Source organism: Lactuca serriola, chromosome 2 (genome assembly GCF_051521515.1).
Source record: "Lactuca serriola cultivar US96UC23 chromosome 2, Lser_US96UC23_V15, whole genome shotgun sequence".
In the NCBI taxonomy this organism is placed as follows: Eukaryota; Viridiplantae; Streptophyta; class Magnoliopsida; order Asterales; family Asteraceae; genus Lactuca; species Lactuca serriola.
In genome coordinates, this window is record NC_136409.1 from 163,063,864 (window position 1) to 163,080,780 (window position 16,917).

Here is a 16,917-nt window from a genome sequence, read left to right on the forward strand (position 1 = left end):
GAATGGTGGCTATGGAATAAGATGCTATAGGCATTCACCACGGCGCGGTGGAGTGTTGTCCACGATGCAGTGGTTTGCTTATCATGTGTCTGTTTTTTCATCTAGTGACCACGAATCGGTAAATGGGGTTAACCGCGACGTGGTGGTTGATAGATGGTTGATTGTTAACTTGACTATTGACCGTTAACTTTTTGGGTAGTTTGGCCTTTGGTCAAACTTTGGTAGAATTGAGTAATTGACTAAGGACTAGTCTCTGTTTGGCATTAGGAAGCTCAGGTGAGCTGTTTTGTTGTTGTTGATGTAACAGCCCGGATTCTCAGGTATTAATTATTATTGTATTTTGGTATTTTGTGAGGAGACTCGGCGAGTTGGAGCTCAAACTCGCCGAGTAGGATCGCGGTTTGGACGCGGGTTCGCGTCTGGACTCAGCGAGTCCAAGGAGTGGACTCGGCGAGTCCACATTGTTTAATGAAACCCTAATTTCCAGGGTATGAGACCTATTTAAGGGGGCTTATGGCCGTCATTTGCGGCCACCAACCCCAGAGAGAACCCTAAAGAGTCTTTGAGCGTTTTGTGAGAGAGAAGAGGAAGATCCTTGACTATTTGTGGGTGTTTTTGCACATAAAAGAGGATCAAGGCAAGAGGAGACCAAAGAAGGTGCTAATCTAGTGATTTCTGAGCTCAGAGACTTCATTTGAGGTAACCATTCGTTCCTTTCTCAGTCCTTGATGTGAATCTTAGAGTTAGGGTTTCTTTGTGGAATGATCCATGGGAGTAATTGGCCTCTTCTTGTGTTGATGCTTTAGATCTGGACCCAAAGAGGTCCAGAGACCCTTTTCCCTCAAGCTTTATGAGTGTTAATGGAGGCCATGAGCTTAGAATAGCATTCTAGAGACCATATCATCAAATAAGGCCTTTGGACCTTTGCATAAGCACCAAGATTGTAACTTTACGTGATGAATGTGTTTGGGAAGGCCAGATCTAGGGTTTGGGAAAGCAGATCTGACCTCAGAAGGTCAATAGAGTTTGTGCATGGCATGAACTCGCCGAGTTGTTCTTGGGACTCGGCGAGTAGGTTTGGGCTTTCACGTAAAGTGTTCAACGGGTGGACTCATCGGGTTGGGGGATGACCCAGTGAGTCAGGGAGAGTCTTTATGGGGTTGAGTCAAACTGGAACTCGCCGAGTTGTTCTTGAGACTCGGCGAGTTGAGTCGTGGTTGCCCCGCGATTCATGTCAGATGGAACTTGTCGAGCTAGGGAGGTACTCGACGTGCCAAGAGAGGATCCGAGGGAGTCAGTGAATACGTGCAGACTCGCCGAGTCGCTTTGGTGCACTCGCCGAGTCCGGTCAAAGTTGACCGTTGACCGTTGACCAGAGTTGACCTGTGTTGACTTAGTAGGGTTAGTCAACCTTAGTCTTGGAAGTGTTAATTAGAGATATGTGTTGTATATAGGAGGATTATAGCTCGAGGGATCGAGCACGAGTGATTCAGGGATTTGCGATTATCGAGATACACGAGGTGAGTCTTCTCACTATACTTTACCTTGAGTAGGTAATCAGAGTTATGTGACAGAGTATTTGTATGCTATGTATGTTATGTGTTGTACTGCATTATTTCTATGTGATTTATGTTGTGCATGTTTATAGAGTTAGAACCTGAGGGTTCACAGAGTTTGGGTGCACGGACCCACAGAGTTATAGCCTCGAGTGGCTAATATGTGTTATATGTGGTATTTTGGGGAACTCACTAAGCTTTGTTCTTACAGTGTTTGGTGTTATTTGTTTCAGGTACTAGTGACGACTGTGGGAAGGCGCCGGCTTGATCAGTACACACGCACGGGATTTTATGATTATGAGATCTTGGGATTTTGTATGACTTGGGTTGAATTTCAAACACGGGTGTTTTTATGAATATTAAGTGAATTATGTTTTTATAAAAATTTTCAAAATTTGTTTTGAAATTTACGGTGTTACAGTTGAGCTTTTTCTTTTTTAGTTCAAGTGAGTCTTCTCACTATACTATGTAGGATGCTAGATTGTCATTATGACTTTTTTATGTATGTTATGTATGTTGGGCGAGGCTCAATCTATGAGACCTCTTTTTCATGTTGGGTGAGGCCCGCTGGGTGAGACCCGTTATATTATTGGTAAAGGCCTGTGGGCGAGGCTCGTTATGTATGTCAGGTGATGCCCACATTGGTATGTGGTATCTTGGGGAACTCACTAAGTTTCGTGCCTATGGTTTTAAGTTTAAATGTTTCAGGTCTCTTTAGCAATACGGGAAGAGAATGGCGTGATTGCATCACATTTGTTGTTACATTTTCAAGATGTTTCACATTATAATATTAATACTTTGATTTATTTTTTCAAAACAATTGAATATTTACTTTTATGAATGAGTGGCATGGTTTCCTTTGATTTTAAATAAAAAATCTGGTTTGAAATTTGTGACACTATAGAAGGAGATCTTGATGGTAATTCAATACGATGTATTAATGCTTTTCGTATGAATGCTAGTTTATTTACACTACTATGCGAAGAATTGAAAAAAAAATTATGGGTTAAAGGGAAGTGATAGAATATCGGTGAAAGAAAAGGTTGGAATCTTCTTATATACACTTGGACTATGTCTTTCTATCAGAGATGTTGTTAAGAGGTTTCAATGTTTTGGAGAGGTAATTAGTCGAGATTTTCATGATGTATTGGAATCCATTTGTAGATGGAGTAAAGGTTTCATGGGTCTTGTACGTGAGTATATTAGACGTAAAGATGCAATATTTAAAAGCATACCGTGTCATATTGAAAATGAAAGTCGATGTATGTCTTATTTCAAGGTAACTGATTGTGGTATTTCATTTTCATAGGTTTTTGTATTGTAATTTAAACATTTTCTTATTAAGATTCCATTGGATGCATTAATGGTACTCATATAGATGCATCTATCCCATTGGTTGACTAAATGAGATATAGGGGAAGAAAAGGAGTCCCTACATTCAATGCAATGGATTTATATGACTTTGGCATGTGTTTTACATTTATATCTATTGGGTGAGAAGGATCGGCACATGTCGAGTGTTTCTTCATGCATTGAGACACCTTATATGAATTTTCCTAAGCCCAGAAGGTACAATAGTTTGATATTGTTTATAATTTTTGCGCTAAAAATCATTTGAATTTTTTTTCATATAGGAAAATATTATGTAGTAGATATAGTATACCCTGATCGAAAAGGATATCGGACACCATATTAGCATCTTAGATATAATCAATCGCAGTTTGAACATGTGCTTCCAACCAATGCTCGAGAAGATTTTAAGCATGTACATTGTAACACCCATAAAATTCAAGCCAATTTAAAACTTTTTAAACCATTCAAAACCCATTAGTTATTACAAAATGTTTTCAAAATAGTTTCATATCAGAGTATCCCAGAAAACCATAAGTCCAAAATGCGAGGATGTGTACGGTCACGCCTTCGCATTGCCAAGTCATCTGGAGCACCTAAAACAATAAACTGAAACCGTAAACACAAAGCTTAGTGAGTTACCCCCAAAATACGAATACACATACAATCCACACAACCACGTCAGAAATATCATAACATAACAACCTGAACAGCATGTAATGGGTCCACAACTTTACAGACTGGATTACCCTTGGGCCCATAGTGTGAGTCTGGATTGCCTACCGGGTCGACAACTCACATCTGGATTGCCACCGAGCCCACAATACGAGTATGGATTGCCTACCGGGCCCACAGCTCGTATCTGGAATGCTACCGAGCCCACAATATGAGTCTGGATTGCCTACCGGGCCCATAGCTCGTATCTGGAATGCTCCTATGGTTTGTTGGCTATCGCACGGAGCAATACAACCTCAACCCATCCCACATAGCATGTCAACATATAACAACACTAATGCGCATACAGATAATCCCATAATAACAAAGGTAGTCCTACAGATATACCTAACTGGCATAGCAACTAGCACACAACACTAACTCATATTCAACATATCAACAACTACCCGAATATTAATCCGGAGGGACCGACCTAATGTCGTAGACCTTGTCGGTATAGTGAGGAGAACTCACCTGACACTGCTGAAGTCCCGCGGATAAACCTAGCTACTGGTTGACAAATTCCCGAACTGTCAACATCAAACACACCTAATTAATAATTGGGTTCCAAGCCCAAGGTCCAACTCACACCGCAACAACCCAATAGTCAAGTAATGAGCCAAAGCCTAACGCATGGCCCAATTTTCCAAATTGGGCCTAACCCTTCACATGGGCCTTACCCTTACGCCTAATCATCTCTTCTGGTCCAAACACTTGGCATTCTAGTGGCCTAATCTCTCATAATCATAAAGGCCCAATTATGGCCCATCTATGGCCTAATTTTCTAAATTGGGCCCAAGTACTCACATGGGCCTTATCCTAAAGCCCATCTAATTATTTTGGTCCATTAACTTGTTCTTGGATAGCCCATCAATAGTCCAATCGCTAAAGCCCAATAGGAAGGCCCAACTCAAGTCCCATGTGAAATTAGGGTTTTCACATGAAATGACTATTAGGGTTAAGTGTTCCTACTTAACCCATTAAGGACTTAATCCACTAAGGACTTAATCCATTAAGTCCAATATTGCTCCAGTTAATTTTGCAGTTGATCATTAAGTAATATTTTAAGTTTATTAAATAATTCTCGTGTATGTGTCCCGATTGATTCCCACAAATTAGGATTTTATGCCATTAGGGTTTTCCAAACGCTAATTAGGGTTTTCCAACCCAATACTAGCCTATTAGTCCATTGGTTGGGCTTTTAGGTCTTATTGGGCCTATTAGGGTTTTATTGGGCCCACTAGGGTCTCTTTGGGCCCACTAGGGTTTCATTGAGCCCAATTCCGTCTAAGCATTCCAAACAAGTCCAAAACACAAACAGAGCACACCGTCACTGAACACGGTGGCAGGTGGCGGCAGCCACCACCTTTCGGTGGTGGTTTAGACTTTTCTTTTCATTATTCCAATAGGGATTACAATACAATTTATGATAATATCCAATAACACACACACTCATTAAATAATACACACACAACCACCCTTGTGGTGGCCGGTGGTGGTTCATGGTGGCAGCCATCACCTCACGGTGGTGGTGGTGGCTTTTCTAGCTAATCCCGGTTACACAATATAGCAACAATGCACATACATACAAAGTAACACGCACACCCACACAACCACCACCCTACGGTGGTTTGTGGTGGCAGAAATGATTTCAAGGCATCAAACACCATGGTCGGAGGCCATGGTGGGTTTTTCCTCAATCTCCGGCGAAGCAAACACACCCACTCATGTTTTCTAGTTCGTAGATGAGTCCAGCCACCCACCTGGTGACGTTCAACGGACGGCAGCAGCCTCCACGCAAGCATCTGGCAGTAAGCGGTGATCAGAATGGTATAGGCAACAGTCGAGCGTGGCTGTGAGCGGTAGCAAAAAAGAGAAGAAGAAAGAAGGAGGATACGGCAGTCCACCGCTTGATGGCAACGGAGCAGCAGCGGCATAAGGTAGTGGTAGCAGTGGTGATCACAACAACGGTTCTCCAATCTCTAATCGGTGCAGCTACCATCAACAGCCCTCAGTGGTCTCTCCCCGGTTACGCACAATATCCGGCGACGTAGTGATGGTGGTGTCCGATGGCAAAACGGCAGGCGATAAGGTGGCGACTGAGAAGGAGGATGGAGATGGCGGCTGGTGTTTAGAGGCTTAGGGTTAGGGTTACCGGGTGGTAACGAGTTTATATCTCGCCTCCATCAAACTTCTATCCATAATAACGCTTCTGGCCCCTCCTTATCCCTATTCTTTAAATTTAAGACCAACAGTTACAAAACAACCCTCTCCTCTACAAATTATTCTTAAATGAAGTCCGTAAATTACCCTTTATACCCAAGTTCCCATAAATCCTTACAGAATGAGTCCAAAAGTTACCCATTACACTATGCCTTCTAAAATCCTTACAAAATAAGTCCCGAACTTACACTTTAACCCTCGAAAATCAAAAGTATAACATTTGGCACCCTAAAACCAACACCCACTAATTATTATTTGATTTTGGACAATAATAATGTAAAATAATAATAAATTACTTCTCGAGGTTCCAGGTGTTGGATTAAGTCTAAGTCCATAACTATAATTGGTAAGACTTGACCCGACCCGGCATGGTCCATTTGGGTTGCATGGCATCATGCATTTGGATAGACTATAATGAGAGAAATAACACTTAAGGTTTGTTAATATATTATAAGTTCTAATATATTAATAACATTATTTAATTAGTATTGATCAAGAATTAATCTAGGATTAATTAAGTGATCAAAAGAAGACTAATTAAATATATGGGTTGATTGTGTAAATCATCCATACTTGTATAGTGGGTTAATGCTTCATGGATTGTCAAGATGGGCTAAAACCCATAAGATGCTCCATGGTGTATTTGAACCCATGGATCCAAGGAAATGGAAAGCCATGACAATTAGGGTTTACCCTAATTGTCAATAACTATATAAGCATCTTATTGTTGACAAAATCGGCCACTATTGGTAATAGAAAGGGCTAGCCGATTTTATGAAGTGTTCCAATTTCTCTCAAGTCATTCCATGTGTATTTGGTGTTGTGTGAACCATTTGAGGTGTCACACTTGAGGCACTAGGCACTCAAGCTTCATGAAGACATTCTACATCAAAGAGGTATGTATTCTATCGTGTTATATTCATTATTTTGTATGCTAGATTAGGATAATACCTTGGATGTTCATAATTGCATATATAATAGAGAAAACATAGATCCAAGGTATTTAGGGTTGCATGTACACTTAGGAGTGTTAGAATGCTCAAAACCCAACATCGGGTTTACCATTAATTATCCGATTTTAAACAGGATGTAGATGAAAAAGAATTAGGGCTTGCTTTCTCAATTCACATCTATGAGCGATGATTCCTCTATCCGTTTTAAGCCAACTAATCGGCCAAGAGCGACATACATTCATATCTTCGAAGTTGTATTGAACATTCGTTTGGAGTGCTGAAGAAGAAGTAAAAAATATTGAACAAAATGTCAAAATTTAGTGAGAAGACTAAAATAGATATGATAACGGTGACATCCTCATAACTATAATTGAAGAAATGACTCGACATATATGATTTTCAACATTGTTCATCAACATAGATATGATAACGGTGACATCTTCATAACTATAATTGAAAAAATGACTCGACATATATGATTTTCAACATTGTTCATCAACATAATTACATACCTACAAAAGTACAGAATCATCATTAAGATTAATTCATAATAATATTCGATAATCACGCCAATAGATGCGAGAAAATCGTGATGATATTGCAAATACGACATTGGATTTACATAATTTTACTTAAATACAAATAATCGGAGAAATGTTTTTTTTAGTATTTACATCAATTTAATTTTATGTATTACATATCTGTCTTATAATATTGAATCATTTCGTACATGTGCTTTTATGTCATTTTACATTTTCTAAAGAGCTTATTAGCTAGTTTTACAAAACGTCATATTTTATCAACTATCAGTTAGCTTTTCAGCTATCAACTATATTTTTCAGCTAGTCTACTAAACATTGCCTAAATAGTAGAAAAATTGGGTTTGAAATCCATCGCGTATCATAGGTACTATGCATCATGTTAAGAAAACTAGGTTAAAATATTTACCCTTCATATTTCTTTCTCTATTCAAATTCCACCTTTTACTTCCATCTTTAATATGTTGCCCCCTTAACTATTTTACTAATTTCACTTTAACCCCTCTTCTATGAAGGTATAGACGGTGGGGTCTATACGTGTAATGTCCCAATTTTCATAATAAAACTTTGATTTTTTAAATAAGATAAATACCCATTTCATAATACCATATTCAAAATAAAATCAATTTGTTCATAAGTCACATTCCAAAATCAAATATTAGAGTAATAAAGGAAATCATCGTGGAATCTCAAAACATAAAACTACTAATGTATGTGTTGTTGTCAAGCCTTCGCCTTCCCATAATCCAAAGAAGTACCTGAAAACATTTAAATTTACAATTGTAAGCACAAAGCTTAGTGAATTCCCCAAAATATCACATACATCACATAATAACTATTCATAACAATAATAAGTCTGTTTCAACCCAACATGTCTATTTCACTATCAGGTATGTTTCAACTAACATGTCTGCTTCAACCAAACATGTATGTTTCAACCCAACATGTTTATTTCAACCCAACATGTATGTTTCAACTGAACTAGTACGTTTCAACCAACATCACTGTTTCAACCAACGAATCATGTAAACATCCAAGAAATAGGCAAGACCCTACTAGTCTAGCTAAACATACAATAATGTCATAACAATTATGTGATAAATAATACAGTGAGAAAACTCACCTCGCAGATTCTCGAAAATCACAATTGCACGTGAATAAGTCTAAATTCTAGTCTCACGAACTCTCTAGACACTAGGGATGAAAGTGGGTCCAAACCTGGACCGGATGGACCCGGACCCGGAAAAAACGGAACCGGTTAACAGGATTTTCTAGAACCGGAAATCGGACCGGTATATAGGAACCTGTTCTAGGTACGGTACCGGGTAAAGTGGGTCTAGACCCGGAAAACCCGAAAATATCAAAGTGGGTAAGGTGGAACCGGGTAAATGGGTCTAGAACCGGAAAACCCGGATTTTTTTTTTGTAATTAACTAAATCGCATAATCTTTCAACCGTTATAAAACAATAATAAACAAAAACTTATATTAAAATTACATAAATTACGACAATGATTTTTTTAAAGAGTTAATCTAATATGAAAGTTGGTATAATATCACTATGGATTGTGAAATACATAATGAGAATTGAGAATTGGTATAATTTTGTAGTACTGTACGTCCATACTTCATAATTCATATCCACCATTATTTTTTTTTATAAAAAATAATATACTAGACTATTGGACAATTATTTTAAACACCTTCTTCAATTTAATTTATTTTGGGTTGTGTGTTTTCATTTAAGATATGTGGAGATTCATTTTTTTGTTTAATTTATTTAACTTAAAAAGAATCATTCAAAATGCATTTTTTGTTTATTATTTTATCTTACCCTTCTTATATCTATCATACATATTTAAACAGTCCAAGTCATGTGATTTGATCATTTTTTAAATTGACCATGAAAAGAGATCCAACCTATTAGCCTAATTAAATTGCTTTGATGTTTGAAGTGTCAATTTGATCATTTTCGACAAAACCAAACATTGGACATTCATTACAGCTAAGAAATATATAATACAATATACCAAAATGAAAAAGGAATATATGGATAATTAGCAAATGCGGTTCTTTTACCTGTTTAAACCCACAAACCCAATACAAAACATATAAATCAAACAATTAAATAATAAACTTATAAACCCTCAAATCTCAATCATAAAATGAACCAACCATGTCCCAAACCGGTTCTTGTCGTATTCCGGTTCCTTGACCTTATCGTTCCTTGGACAATAAACCTAAACCGGTTCCTTGGCCCACTAAACCCGGACCCGGTCCATTAAACTCGGTTCCGGTTTTTTAAACAAAGCCGGTTCAAAAACCCGGATTAACCAGACCCGTTGGACCCATACCCGAAATACCCGGAACCCGGATAAGAGTAATTTTGAGACCCAATACCGGGACCGTTTAAGTATTTTCCAGTTATACTGGTTCCGGTTCCGGTCCGATTCCGGTTCCGTTCTGGTTTTCCGGGTTTATAACTCATCCCTACTAGACACTAGGTAAATGTCAAACCATTGTCTATGACCCAAAACTCTAAAGTTTGACCCAAGTTTAAACTTAATAAAAAAGCCAACTCCTGGTCAAAAGCTACCCCACGCCTACTTTTGGGCGCCTAATACCCACTACAAGACAAAATAGTTAGATTCTAGGCCAAAATAGACACGTCTCAAAAAACTTCTAAAGCCTTTTGGTTCCCTAAAAAATGTGTTGTCTCCAGTTTTTTCAAAAGGCTTTTTGACTTATTCCATAGGCTCCAACTTTTTAGATCAGATTCTTAACTGATTTTTAATGGATAAAGCTTCAAACTTTATCCATTAGGATGGTCTAAATTACCAAGATCTAAACTTTAAGACTATTAAGTGACTAAATGGACCACACCTCTTACATGAATTAATGGGAATGCACAATATCTTATTTTTCCATGTCCATCAAGTCCTTGGAGTAATTCAAGGTGCTCAAAAGGTGTTGGATTTCTCTCAAGTCCAAGAACACAAGCAAAAGGACCAAAAAGTGCTAAAAACAACATATCACAATATCTAAACAACTAAAGAGCAAGGTGTGAACTTTATGCTCATAAACGTGTAGAAATTGAGTGACTTTGTTGGATCTAAACTTAGAACCACCTTTTTTTCAACAAGGGAAATCTTCTTGATCTTCAAGCTTCACAAAAATAGAGGAAATAAGCTCTTAAATCACCAAAATGCTCAAAAACAAAGGATAAGAGGTTAGGTTTTCACTCAAGGGTGCTTTAGAGGCTGTATAGGTTGATAATGATGTCTCCTAAGGTTTTGTGCCCTTTAAATAGGCAAATTTCTAAAATAAGACCATCAGCCCACAGGTCGAACATGTCCCGTCCTCTTAAGGGCCCTCCACGTCCTTTAGTAATTCCAATATTTCAGATTTCAACAAACTAGGCAGTTAATCTTCAATCTTTGGTTCATACTTCTACCCTTCCTTGGATTATGAAACCACCACTCAAATAATTGAAAAACACAATCAGAACCTAGGTGTTATAATACAGTACCAAATAGTGGTGGTGTAGAAGATGTCGATGTAAATACCAGTGTGAATAAAAGGACCGTCGATGGGGTTACTACTATACCTAATTATAAGTGGTACGGATACCCATACATTAGTAGAGGGGCGGCATAGAGAGGAGACGAGATAAAGCTTTAAGAGAAGGGCGTCGATGTCGCGGATGGGAGACATGGAGAGGAGACGAGTATCATCTATATTGTAGTGTGGATAAATCTAATTTTCTAACTTAGGAGGGATTATAATATGATAATCCAAATAGAATAGCTAACAACCATTTTATAATTTGTAGTGTGGATAAAACATCATTTTGATAGCCATATTATATGTGTTGAGAAAAAAATTATAAATAAAACAATAATAAATTGAATTGCATTATTTAGCCACTTTGGGAATCAAAGTAATAAACGAATAATTACATCTAGAATGAATGTGACTCGTCTGAAAAAAGTGTAATACATAAGCAATAATATCTTGCTTAACCACTCCCTAAAATTTTATTGATAAAAGAAAACATATAAATCATCCCAGCTCAGAGCCTTTCAATCCCGCAAGCGTAAAAAGCATCTTGAATTTCCTCCATGAAGGCTTCCCATCAAAAACTTGATTCTAATATGAGTGAAGACTCTGAAATCATGGACTACAATTCAAAATGTGGTTACCATGAAAAGTGTTAAACTTCTCGATATAAAACTACAAAAATTCAGATTTAACTCTCTTTGGTTGGGTAATCCAAGTGTCTTCAAACAAATACCTTTTATGGGCTTTTGTCTTCCTTTTTTTCTTCAAAATATCGTGATAAAATTGTGTTTTCATCACCGTCAATGAACCATTTTATTTTAATTTTTTGGCCATCTCATTAATCTCCAAATTTTCCATGTCTTGAATTCGGACCAAAAGCATTTGTCTCTCCACTGTTGTTTTAAAAACCGGTTCGAACCAGCCAGTTGAACTAGTCGAATTGGGAACTAGGGACGAGAGAAATTCAACAACAACCGGTTTTATGCCAATGTCTGAACTGGATCGAACCATTCAATTTTTTCAAAAACCGGGTTGAACATGTATGATAAAACCAATAAAAACTATTTGAACCGATTTATTGGATTTGGATATTTAAGTTTCACTCAGCCCATTAAAAAACAGCCCAATTCCAAAGAAAATTGAACAAATCGATCGATCAGGTTATCCTGAGTGTACATAATTTGAAAGACCAACACACACCACTACTACATGTAAATCGGCGCTTGAACCTACGATCGAATTGGAAATCAGTCATTAGACCAGTTCATCTGAAATACTAGTTTTTAAAACATTTCTCTCCATGATAAGGTCTTGAAAATCAAGCCTATATCAAATACTTTGCCAAGCCCCACTAGTCTAGCTTTAGTGACCCTTCTCTTAGCTTTAGTAGATTAGTTAATTATAAGATAAATTCCACTCCTTGATTTTGACTTTTAGACGCTTTAAGTTAACTTTAAAATAGATAAATGGTTTAAGGGACAAATCCTTATTAAAACTTTCCCAAGTGTCACGAATAACTTCATCAAAGCCGACTTAAACCAAGAGTAAAAAAAAATTAAATGGAGAAGGCCTAATCATAAATATCATTTTTTAGAATGGTCGATCAATGATTAGAAAGTGTTCTATCTAAAGCAATAACGATGAATTCATGAAAAAGTTGTAACACCTTTTCTACACCAAGAATATGTATAAATTACTCATCTTGTGCCCACTTCCATTGCTCTGAGTAAACTTAAACCATCCTATAGGAATATCAAACAATTCATTTTCTATAATATAATTATTATTGTGATCTGTTTTAATGTCCCATAAATACAAGGAAAAATTTCATTTTTCAAACAATCCAAAACATTCATTCATTCATTTTAAAAGTATTCAGAGTGTAAATTTATCCTCAAAACATCAGAGTAAAGTCATAAATAGTTAGTGCGGAAAACTCCAGTGGATGAAATGTGATCAAGCTGGACCATTCCCTTTGGGACCAGAAGTACCTGAAACAATAACCTTAAAACTGTAAGAACAAAGCTTAGTGAGTTCCTCAAAATACCACATGTCATACATAATATAACAGGTCTTTTTCAACCCCAAGTGAATGTTATAGGCCAAATAATAGTCTTAGAATCACTTCCTACCATGGGCCAAATCATGGTCTTTTCATGCAATACCAAAGGCCAAATCATGGTCTTACATACAAGTATTAGGGGCCAAATCCTGGTATTTCATTCATTTTCTAGGGGCAGATCCTGGTCTTTTATATAATTGTCAGGGGCGAGATCATGGTCTTCCATGTAAAAGTCACAAAGACAAATAGCATCCTACATAATATAGTAAGAAAACTCACCTAAACTACTCAACAGAAGCTCAACAACTACCTCAAAAAATTGGTCGAAAAAGTAAACTGTCAAAGTCAACTCAGCAGGTCAAAAAACCATAGCTAACTGTTGACCACGCCATGGCTTCCAAACGACAAAAAAATCAAGATGAGTCTTGCCACTATGTCGTGGGCCTTCCTTGCCCATGTCGTGGGCTTGTAACATTTAAATATGGTTCCTAATAGCTTCATAATGGATAAAGTTTCCAACTTCATCTATTAAGTCCAAGTTTCCAATCTTGATATCTGAATCAACATGATGTTTAGATGGATAAAGTTTCTAACTTTATCCATAATAATGCCACAAAATTTCAAGATATAAACTTTAACACACCAAAATGACCTTAAGTACCAAGATAACTTGCATAGCTTAAAGGGAATGCAAAATATCATAACTTTCGTAGTACATGAGGTCCAAGAAGCATCTAAACAGATCAAAAGATGTTGGAGTCCACTCAACTCAAACATCACCCCATAAAATGGACCAAAAGTGCCAAAAAATACAAACAAAAAGATCTAAATAACTAAAGAGCAAGATATGAGCTTTATACTCACAATAGTACATAAAATGGAGTGACTTTGATGGATCTAAAATTGAAATAAGATTCCTTGCAACCAAAAGAACTTTCTTGATATTCAAGCTTCATCAAATCACCACAAAAGCACCTAAAAGTGGTTCAATGAGAAAGGAGTAGCTCAAATCATGAAGAGGGAGGCTAGGGATGCTTCAATGATCTCTATGTGTGATGGAGCTTTAGAAAATGCCCTAAAACGTGGAACCTTATCTCTAAATATGTTGACAACCCTAGATAATCATGGGATTGGGCTGCATAGTGACCACATAAGGGTGACCAGATCACCACCTCGTGGTGACCTGCTCAACACTTCGTAGTGATAAGTTTTCACCCATTTTGTTCCAACTTAAAAACATCATAACTTCTTCGTTCAAAGTCCATTTTCGGTGATCTTTATATGCATGCGAAGGTATTGAAAATCCATACACTTCTATCTAATTACATTTGACTTAAACATACCAAAATAAATTCATTGATTCATGCAAGAAGTCTCGAAACATCATTTTTTCCCATTTTACCCTTTTTGGCTCCAAAACACAAATCAAGGGCTTTGATCACTTAACCCACATTATCAACATTGAATAAGGTCTAAAATTTATTCCCTTAGAGCCCAAGGCCTTTACATGATCAAATTACGGTCCACGATCTCGAAATAAGAAACATCCCAAAAACTGGATGTTACATCCATTGACAAAAAAGTGACACCCTTATTTCTTCACTACATTTCGTTGCATTAAATCACCAAAAACTAAATAATTTCTCGGGTTCTAATTCATAAAACCACGAATACACGACCACAGAACATGTTTAGCCTAAATACTTTGTGGAGCATATATGTTGACCGCGTACACCTGAAAATCATAATTATGCCATACCTTTCAGTGATAAATTATATGTGCAAACCACTCTCTTCTTTTCAAAGACTGTAAGATCCCAAATACACAATAAACTTCTAGAATGTCCACGGGTAAAGCTAAAAAGTTAACTAAAAATTCTAGTTTTAATTTATCTATTTTACATTATAGTATAGCCTTGTAAGTTTCTTGCACTATCTCACGTTTACTTGCACAAACATCTCCATATTAGATATGTTTATACATTTCATGCATCACCTTCTAATGGTTTCATCCCATATTCCAATGCAGACACTAAATTGGGTGGGTGTCTTTCCCGATGTTCCACTTCAAGATATTGCATCTTCCTCAGTGATAACCCCATATCATGGTCATCCAAATTCCAAGGCATCATATATCGGTCCATCATGGAAGCCGAAGCGGAGTACCGAGGGGTGGCAGATGTGGTTGCCAAAACCTACATTGCTTGACTACTAAGGCCACGATTGTATATTGTGACAACATCAATGTCATTTACATATTATCTAATCTCGTTCAACAACAATGCACCAAGCACATGGAGATCGATATCCACTTTATTTGAGATCAAGTTTTTGGGTCATGTTTGCATCTTTCATATGCCTTCCATCTATCGGTACATGGACATCATCATAAATGGTCTCTACCTCGTTGTTTAACGACTACGAATCAAGCTTAAGCATTCAGAAGTATCCTCCCGATAAATTTAGGATAAAATTGTAGGGGATGTTATGTATTTACATTTGTTGTGTGATTCAATGGCGAAGCTAGTGGGGTGGCTTGCTGGTGCTTGGCCTCCTCAACACTTTCAAAATACTAACCCACGTATAATTAACATAAGAGGAATAAAGCTCAATAGCTATAGCTATATCTCCTGCCATCCAATTTATCTGCATCCGTAATTCCAAACATTCTTTGTTTTACCCGCTTACACCCGAAATTCCAATTAGACATTATTTTACTACAAAGCAATTTTTAGTTATATATATATATATATATATATATATATATATATATATATATATATATATATATATATATATATATATAGTAATTTAAAATTAATAATATTATTAAAATTGTTAATTTGGTTTTGAATAATCATACGGCAAATCATAAGATCAAAAACAATTGATTCTTCTTTTAAAAGAAAAGAAAGACATTCATGACTTATATTTGTATTCATTTGTGGTATGTTAATAATACACGCCAACAATATAAAAGGAATAGTAATATCGAAGAGTCATCAATATTGAATCACAAAGATTTTTTAAGTGTGGACTTAAGGGAGGTAAAATTAGATTATTTGATTCATTACTCTCGAGAACGACATTCAATTTTAAGTAGTGGCGTTATTCGAAATTAAATATTATTTAATATTTTATTCGATATAGGCCTCTTTTATTCTAAAATTCTAGTTCGGCCCCTAATGTGATTCTAGTTTAGCCTCTTTATAGGTCTCGGCCCGTGGTCTTAATTACGTTTTGATGTATACATGGTTATTAAAATATACCGATTATGACGCTGTACCATCTATATAATGAAGAACTTTGTATCCACGAGCATGGAGTTCGAACAACTTGACTTTGGGTTGGATGTTTGTGAGGGTATAAACGGGGTGAAAGCTTTGGGAATATGATCATCACCTGCCTGCTAAGAGATGTAGGAGAAGAACTCTGTAGCAAATGAGAGGATGAGATAAAAGAAAAGATTATAGCTCCAATGCCATACGGAAAAATTAATCCCTTGTTTGATTATCATTGAGGATACAACCGTACATACAGTACGTATACAATCCCATAAATTAGTCTTGTTCAGTGTTGTAAAACTTGACGAGTTAGCGGATTACTCGGCCGAGTACTCTCTATTCGGCTTCTTATCGAGACGAGTTAATATATTTTAAATTTTTATTAATTATTCACGAAGTGGAACCATAATGTGTTTTTCACTTTTTGTATATTCATATGTATCTAATTTGTTATATATTTCTTTGAACTTATGATTTTAACATATATAATTTTCGTAAAAATATTTTACATGAATTATCGAATCCGAGTACTACCGAATAATCGATATTCGCGAATCGACCAGGTACAGAGTAGCGAATTCTAAAACCTTGGTCTTGTCTTTACTAATTTAATTAAATAGATAAGAATCACTATTCATATCTTGAATTAAGCGTTGTTACATTTTGTAAAATAACAA